The following is a 10000-nucleotide window of genomic DNA, read 5'->3' on the forward strand; positions in this document are numbered from 1 at the left end:
GCTTTATATAATATTAAAACAATATAAATTATATTTATATTGATTATATAAAACTAAGACATTTCGCAACAATTATTTTAGGTATAAAAATAACTTTATTGAAGGAATTGATATATGCCAGTTAAATGGTGTATTTTTAATTTCTTTCAATAAAAACATAATTGACGAATTGTATATTTATATATATTTATAAAACTCTAAGCGGTGGATCACTCGGCTCATGGGTCGATGAAGAACGCAGCAAACTGTGCGTCATCGTGTGAACTGCAGGACACATGAACATCGACATTTTGAACGCATATCGCAGTCCATGCTGTTATGTACTTTAATTAATTTTATAGTGCTGCTTGGACTACATATGGTTGAGGGTTGTAAGACTATGCTAATAAAGTTGCTTATTATTATATATTTTTATAATGATATGCATATGGTATATTATTGGATATATTTATATATTCATAATATTAAATATAAAAGCAATTATCTCAAATATTTATAAAAGAAAAAATGAAGATATACAATTCTTTCTTTTTTCAATTCAAATAATACTGAGAAATGTCTAGCATAAAAAAAATTAAATTTTTTTTAACTAGAATTGTCTCTTATTTAAAGATGCGAAAATTGAAAATATATCAAATATATTGTTCTTCATAGAGATATATTGTTTATATATATATACATTGCTTTATACAACCTCAACTCATATGGGACTACCCCCTGAATTTAAGCATATTAATTAGGGGAGGAAAAGAAACTAACAAGGATTTTCTTAGTAGCGGCGAGCGAAAAGAAATCAGTTCAGCACTAAGTCACTTTGTCTATATGGCAAATGTGAGATGCAGTGTATGGAGCGTCAATATTCTAGTATGAGAAATTAACGATTTAAGTCCTTCTTAAATGAGGCCATTTACCCATAGAGGGTGCCAGGCCCGTATAACGTTAATGATTACTAGATGATGTTTCCAAAGAGTCGTGTTGCTTGATAGTGCAGCACTAAGTGGGTGGTAAACTCCATCTAAAACTAAATATAACCATGAGACCGATAGTAAACAAGTACCGTGAGGGAAAGTTGAAAAGAACTCTGAATAGAGAGTTAAATAGTACGTGAAACTGCTTAGAGGTTAAGCCCGATGAACCTGAATATCCATTATGGAAAATTCATCATTAAAGTTATAATATTTAAATAATATTATAGAAATAGTGTGCATTTTTTCCATATAAGGACATTGTAATCTATTAACATATATAATTTATCATAAAATATGACTTATAGTTTATTCAAATTATTATGCTTGCATTTTAACATAGGATAAATGTCATTAATTTGATAAAGTGTTGATAGATTAATAAGAATACAGTGCGTTAATTTTTCGGAATTATATAATGGCATAATTATCATTGATTTTTGTGTTTATTATATGCACTTGTATGATTAACAATGCGAAAGATTCAGGATACCTTCGGGACCCGTCTTGAAACACGGACCAAGGAGTCTAACATATGTGCAAGTTATTGGGATATAAACCTAATAGCGTAATTAACTTGACTATTAATGGGATTAGTTTTTTAACTATTTTATAGTTAATTAACACAATCCCGGGGCGTTCTATATAGTTATGTATAATAATATTTATATTATTTATGCCTCTAACTGGAACGTACCTTGAGCAGATATGCTGTGACCCGAAAGATGGTGAACTATACTTGATCAGGTTGAAGTCAGGGGAAACCCTGATGGAAGACCGAAACAGTTCTGACGTGCAAATCGATTGTCAGAATTGAGTATAGGGGCGAAAGACCAATCGAACCATCTAGTAGCTGGTTCCTTCCGAAGTTTCCCTCAGGATAGCTGGTGCATTTTAATGTTATATAAAATAATCTTATCTGGTAAAGCGAATGATTAGAGGCCTTAGGGTCGAAACGATCTTAACCTATTCTCAAACTTTAAATGGGTAAGAACCTTAACTTTCTTGATATGAAGTTTAAGGTTATGATATAATGTGCCCAGTGGGCCACTTTTGGTAAGCAGAACTGGCGCTGTGGGATGAACCAAACGTAATGTTACGGTGCCCAAATTAACAACTCATGCAGAAACCATGAAAGGCGTTGGTTGCTTAAAACAGCAGGACGGTGATCATGGAAGTCGAAATCCGCTAAGGAGTGTGTAACAACTCACCTGCCGAAGCAACTAGCCCTTAAAATGGATGGCGCTTAAGTTGTATACCTATACATTACCGCTAAAGTAGATGATTTATATTACTTGTAATATAAATTTTGAAACTTTAGTGAGTAGGAAGGTACAATGGTATGCGTAGAAGTGTTTGGCGTAAGCCTGCATGGAGCTGCTATTGGTACAGATCTTGGTGGTAGTAGCAAATAATCGAATGAGACCTTGGAGGACTGAAGTGGAGAAGGGTTTCGTGTGAACAGTGGTTGATCACGAGTTAGTCGGTCCTAAGTTCAAGGCGAAAGCCGAAAATTTTCAAGTAAAAATAAATATTACAATTATTGTGAAAATTATATACTTGAATAATTTTGAACGAAAGGGAATACGGTTCCAATTCCGTAACCTGTTGAGTATCCGTTTGTTATTAAATATGGGCCTCGTGCTCATCCTGGCAACAGGAACGACCATAAAGAAGCCGTCGAGAGATATCGGAAGAGTTTTCTTTTCTGTTTTATAGTCGTACTACCATGGAAGTCTTTCGCAGAGAGATATGGTAGATGGGCTAGAAGAGCATGACATATACTGTTGTGTCGATATTTTCTCCTCGGACCTTGAAAATTTATGGTGGGGATACGCAAACTTCTCAACAGGCCGTACCAATATCCGCAGCTGGTCTCCAAGGTGAAGAGTCTCTAGTCGATAGAATAATGTAGGTAAGGGAAGTCGGCAAATTAGATCCGTAACTTCGGGATAAGGATTGGCTCTGAAGATTGAGATAGTCGGGCTTGATTGGGAAACAATAATATGGTTTATGTGCTCGTTCTGGGTAAATAGAGTTATAATCATTTATGGTTGTAACTTGTTCCCCGGATAGTTTAGTTACGTATCCAATTGTGGAACTTTCTTGCTAAAATTTTTAAGAATACTAGTTGGGTCAAACCAATTAGTTCTTATTAATTATAACGATTATCAATTAACAATCAATTCAGAACTGGCACGGACTTGGGGAATCCGACTGTCTAATTAAAACAAAGCATTGTGATGGCCCTAGCGGGTGTTGACACAATGTGATTTCTGCCCAGTGCTCTGAATGTCAAAGTGAAGAAATTCAAGTAAGCGCGGGTCAACGGCGGGAGTAACTATGACTCTCTTAAGGTAGCCAAATGCCTCGTCATCTAATTAGTGACGCGCATGAATGGATTAACGAGATTCCTTCTGTCCCTATCTACTATCTAGCGAAACCACAGCCAAGGGAACGGGCTTGGAATAATTAGCGGGGAAAGAAGACCCTTTTGAGCTTGACTCTAATCTGGCAGTGTAAGGAGACATAAGAGGTGTAGAATAAGTGGGAGATATTAGACTTCGGTTTGGTATCGACAATGAAATACCACTACTCTTATTGTTTCCTTACTTACTTGATTAAATGGAACGTGTATCATTTCCTAGCCATTATACGGATATATTTATTATATCTTATGGTATTGGGTTTTGATGCAAGCTTCTTGATCAAAGTATCACGAGTTTGTTATATAATCGCAAACAAATTCTTTAATGAGAGATGCATTCATGTATTATCGATTTGAAAATTTGGTATAACTCCAATTACTCAGGTATGATCCAATTCAAGGACATTGCCAGGTAGGGAGTTTGACTGGGGCGGTACATCTCTCAAATAATAACGGAGGTGTCCCAAGGCCAGCTCAGTGCGGACAGAAACCACACATAGAGCAAAAGGGCAAATGCTGACTTGATCTCGGTGTTCAGTACACACAGGGACAGCAAAAGCTCGGCCTATCGATCCTTTTGGTTTAAAGAGTTTTTAACAAGAGGTGTCAGAAAAGTTACCATAGGGATAACTGGCTTGTGGCGGCCAAGCGTTCATAGCGACGTCGCTTTTTGATCCTTCGATGTCGGCTCTTCCTATCATTGTGAAGCAAAATTCACCAAGCGTTGGATTGTTCACCCATGCAAGGGAACGTGAGCTGGGTTTAGACCGTCGTGAGACAGGTTAGTTTTACCCTACTAATGACAAAACGTTGTTGCGACAGCATTCCTGCGTAGTACGAGAGGAACCGCAGGTACGGACCAATGGCACAATACTTGTTCGAGCGAACAGTGGTATGACGCTACGTCCGTTGGATTATGCCTGAACGCCTCTAAGGTCGTATCCGTGCTGGACTGCAATGATAAATAAGGGGCAATTTGCATTGTATGGCTTCTAAACCATTTAAAGTTTATTATTTATATTTTAAACGACAATGGATGTGATGCCAATGTAATTTGTAACATAGTAAATTGGGAGGATCTTTGATCACCTGATGCCATGCTAGTTACATATGAAAACATTATTTAATACAATGACAAAGCCTAGAATCAATTGTAAACGACTTTTGTAACGGGCAAGGTGTTGTAAGTGGTTGAGCAGCTGCCATACTGCGATCCACTGAAGCTTATCCTTTGCTTGATGATTCGAAATATAAAAAAAATGTAAATATGCATGTGTAAATATGTATATTTAGTATAAAAAATCTTTATATGCTATATCTAAGAAAGCATATAAGGATTTATCACGGGTTGTCCACGTTTCCCTACTAATTGTGGCCTACTAACTGTTTCGTCATCTTATTAGTGACGTGAAAAATGAAAATAATATTTTTCATTTATATTGTTATAAGTCTTAAACCTTAAGACGGCGGGAGTTGAATTACTTTCGTTTAGGTAGCCAAATGCCTCGTCATCTTATTAGTGACGTGAAAAATGAAAATAATATTTTTCATTTATATTGTTATAAGTCTTAAACCTTATAACGGCGGAAGATGAATTACTTTCTTTTAGGTAGCCAAATGCCTCGTCATCTTATTAGTGACGTGAAAAATGAAAATAATATTTTTCATTTATATTGTTATAAGTCTTAAACTTTAAGACGGCGGGAGTTGAATTACTTTCGCATAGGTAGCCAAATGCCTCGTCATCTTATTAGTGACGCGCATGATTCAATTCAAGAGATTCCTTCTGTCCCTATTTAAAACCTCACGGATATTAAAAATATTAAACATATATTGTTATAAGTCTTAAACCTTAAGACGGCGGGAGTTGAATTACTTTCGCATAGGTAGCCAAATGCCTCGTCATCTTATTAGTGACGCGCATGATTCAATTCAAGAGATTCCTTCTGTCCCTATTTAAAACCTCACGGATATTAAAAATATTAAACATATATTGTTATAAGTCTTAAACCTTAAGACGGCGGGAGTTGAATTACTTTCGCATAGGTAGCCAAATGCCTCGTCATCTTATTAGTGACGTGAAAAATGAAAATAATATTTTTCATTTATATTGTTATAAGTCTTAAACTTTAAGACGGCGGGAGTTGAATTACTTTCGCATAGGTAGCCAAATGCCTCGTCATCTTATTAGTGACGTGAAAAATGAAAATAATATTTTTCATTTATATTGTTATAAGTCTTAAACCTTATAACGGCGGAAGATGAATTACTTTCGTTTAGGTAGCCAAATGCCTCGTCATCTTAATAGTGACGTGAAAAATGAAAATAATATTTTTCATTTATATTGTTATAAGTCTTAAACTTTAAGACGGCGGGAGTTGAATTACTTTCGCATAGGTAGCCAAATGCCTCGTCATCTTATTAGTGACGTGAAAAATGAAAATAATATTTTTCATTTATATTGTTATAAGTCTTAAACCTTATAACGGCGGAAGATGAATTACTTTCGTTTAGGTAGCCAAATGCCTCGTCATCTTATTAGTGACGTGAAAAATGAAAATAATATTTTTCATTTATATTGTTATAAGTCTTAAACTTTAAGACGGCGGGAGTTGAATTACTTTCGCATAGGTAGCCAAATGCCTTGTCATCTTATTAGTGACGCGCATGATTCAATTCAAGAGATTCCTTCTGTCCCTATTTAAAACCTCACGGATATTAAAAATATTAAACATATATTGTTATAAGTCTTAAACCTTAAGACGGCGGGAGTTGAATTACTTTCGCATAGGTAGCCAAATGCCTCGTCATCTTATTAGTGACGCGCATGATTCAATTCAAGAGATTCCTTCTGTCCCTATTTAAAACCTCACGGATATTAAAAATATTAAACATATATTGTTATAAGTCTTAAACCTTAAGACGGCGGGAGTTGAATTACTTTCGCATAGGTAGCCAAATGCCTCGTCATCTTATTAGTGACGCGCATGATTCAATTCAAGAGATTCCTTCTGTCCCTATTTAAAACCTCACGGATATTAAAAATATTAAACATATATTGTTATAAGTCTTAAACCTTAAGACGGCGGGAGTTGAATTACTTTCGCATAGGTAGCCAAATGCCTTGTCATCTTATTAGTGACGCGCATGATTCAATTCAAGAGATTCCTTCTGTCCCTATTTAAAACCTCACGGATATTAAAAATATTAAACATATATTGTTATAAGTCTTAAACCTTAAGACGGCGGGAGTTGAATTACTTTCGCATAGGTAGCCAAATGCCTCGTCATCTTATTAGTGACGCGCATGATTCAATTCAAGAGATTCCTTCTGTCCCTATTTAAAACCTCACGGATATTAAAAATATTAAACATATATTGTTATAAGTCTTAAACCTTAAGACGGCGGGAGTTGAATTACTTTCGCATAGGTAGCCAAATGCCTCGTCATCTTATTAGTGACGCGCATGATTCAATTCAAGAGATTCCTTCTGTCCCTATTTAAAACCTCACGGATATTAAAAATATTAAACATATATTGTTATAAGTCTTAAACCTTAAGACGGCGGGAGTTGAATTACTTTCGCATAGGTAGCCAAATGCCTCGTCATCTTATTAGTGACGCGCATGATTCAATTCAAGAGATTCCTTCTGTCCCTATTTAAAACCTCACGGATATTAAAAATATTAAACATATATTGTTATAAGTCTTAAACCTTAAGACGGCGGGAGTTGAATTACTTTCGCATAGGTAGCCAAATGCCTCGTCATCTTATTAGTGACGCGCATGATTCAATTCAAGAGATTCCTTCTGTCCCTATTTAAAAACTCACGAATATTAAAAATATTAAAAATATTTTCATATGGATATGCAATCGTATGGATATCCAAATATGTGTGGGAAAGTCGTACTTCCTATACGATAAATGACCGGATTGACGAAACCGTGTTCAAAAAGGTATATAGGGTAGGTGGTGTTCGGCCTACCAATATAATATTAAAATAATATTATATTAAACAGAAGATCGCCAGTATTAATATATAAGCATATGGTTATGAATACATATGCATATAACATATATGAAAATATATGAATATAAAAAAAAAATATATATGAATATGAAAATATTTATATGTATATGGAATATATGGTAGGTGATGATGTTAGCCTACCATATAATATATAATATAATAATTTAATTATATTATATTAAATATGGAAATATTAAAAATATATTAAAAATATTAAAAATATTTTCATATGGATATGCAATCGTATGGATATCCAAATATGTGTGGGAAAGTCATACTTCCCATACAATAAATGACCGGATTGACGAAACCGTGTTCAAAAAGGTATATAGGGTAGGTGGTGTTCAGCCTGCCAATATAATATTAAAATAATATTATATTAAACAGAAGACCGCCAGTATTAATATATGAGCATATGGTTATGAATACATATGCATATAACATATATGAAAATATATGAATATAAAAAAATATATATGGATATGAAAATATTTATATGTATATGAAATATATGGTAGGTGATGAGGATAGCCTACCATATAATATATAATATAATAATTTAATTATATTATATTAAATATGGAAATATTAAAAATATATTAAAAATATTAAAAATATTTTCATATGGATATGCAATCGTATGGATATCCAAATATGTGTGGGAAAGTCATACTTCCCATACAATAAATGACCGGATTGACGAAACCGTGTTCAAAAAGGTATATAGGGTAGGTGGTGTTCGGCCTACCAATATAATATTAAAATAATATTATATTAAACAGAAGACCGCCAGTATTAATATATGAGCATATGGTTATGAATACATATGCATATAACATATATGAAAATATATGAATATAAAAAAATATATATGGATATGAAAATATTTATATGTATATGAAATATATGGTAGGTGATGGTGATAGCCTACCATATAATATATAATATAATAATTTAATTATATTATATTAAATATGGAAATATTAAAAATATATTAAAAATATTAAAAATATTTTCATATGGATATGCAATCGTATGGATATCCAAATATGTGTGGGAAAGTCATACTTCCCATACAATAAATGACCGGATTGACGAAACCGTGTTCAAAAAGGTATATAGGGTAGGTGGTGTTCGGCCTACCAATATAATATTAAAATAATATTATATTAAACAGAAGACCGCCAGTATTAATATATAAGCATATGGTTATGAATACATATGCATATAACATATATGAAAATATATGAATATAAAAAAATATATATGGATATGAAAATATTTATATGTATATGAAATATATGGTAGGTGATGGTGATAGCCTACCATATAATATATAATATAATAATTTAATTATATTATATTAAATATGGAAATATTAAAAATATATTAAAAATATTAAAAATATTTTCATATGGATATGCAATCGTATGGATATCCAAATATGTGTGGGAAAGTCATACTTCCCATACAATAAATGACCGGATTGACGAAACCGTGTTCAAAAAGGTATATAGGGTAGGTGGTGTTCAGCCTGCCAATATAATATTAAAATAATATTATATTAAACAGAAGACCGCCAGTATTAATATATAAGCATATGGTTATGAATACATATGCATATAACATATATGAAAATATATGAATATATAAAAAAAAATATATATGAATATGAAAATATTTATATGTATATGGAATATATGGTAGGTGATGATGTTAGCCTACCATATAATATATAATATAATAATTTAATTATATTATATTAAATATGGAAATATTAAATTATTTTCATATGGATATGGATATGGATATGGATATGGATATACATATTCATATGGATATACTAAAATATACTGAAATATACCGATGAGTATATTTAGGTGAGGGTAAAAAGGCAAATAAATACCCAGCTTGACGAAAGTGTGTTCAAAAAGGTATATAGGGTAGGTGGTGTCGTCCTACCAATATAGTATATTATTTATATTATATGAATATACTAAAATACCGATGAGTATTTTTAGGTGAGGGAAAGAAGGCAAATAAATACCCAGCTTGACGAAAGTGTGGTCAAAAAGGTATATATGGTAGGTGGTGTAAGCCTATCTATATAATATAACATACTATATTATATATTATATATACACTATATTGTATACTTAGATAATATCGTTGAAGCGTCTACGTCTTATTATAAATTATAATTTGACAAGTTTCCAATTATTATCGTTAATTTCTGGTTCTAGGCAAATAAAAATTTCTTTTTATTATATCCTAGTAAGTATATGGAATTAAATTTAATTTCATATACGTATATGATAATAGTAGTAATATTATTATTATTATTATTGTATAAATAAATATGAATAAACTATATATAAAAATATATAAATATATGAAAATTAAAAAGTGCTTAGTTTTATATCATATAAAACTAGACTTTTATATACAAAGAAAATAAATTTTAAATTTATTATCAAAATACATATGCGATAATTTTATTATAAAATTAAGCAAATATATATATGTGAATATATACAAATTGTTGTATGTGAAAATATAAAGATATTTTAGAATT

At 32.1% G+C, this 10000-nt stretch overlaps 2 non-coding genes across 2 annotated transcripts; both read left to right on the forward strand.

Moving 5' to 3' along the window:
* Positions 1-193: 193 nt before the first annotated feature.
* On the forward strand, positions 194-372 carry LOC138927579 (5.8S ribosomal RNA). The gene has a single exon (XR_011444032.1). It is a non-coding gene; the product is annotated as a 5.8S ribosomal RNA (ribosomal RNA).
* A 318-nt stretch (positions 373-690) lies between these two features.
* On the forward strand, positions 691-4640 carry LOC138927576 (large subunit ribosomal RNA). Its single transcript, XR_011444031.1, has one exon. It is a non-coding gene; the product is annotated as a large subunit ribosomal RNA (ribosomal RNA).
* The last annotated feature ends 5360 nt before the right edge of the window (positions 4641-10000 follow it).

Source organism: Drosophila bipectinata, unplaced genomic scaffold (assembly GCF_030179905.1).
Source record: "Drosophila bipectinata strain 14024-0381.07 unplaced genomic scaffold, DbipHiC1v2 scaffold_35, whole genome shotgun sequence".
NCBI lineage: Eukaryota > Metazoa > Arthropoda > Insecta > Diptera > Drosophilidae > Drosophila > Drosophila bipectinata.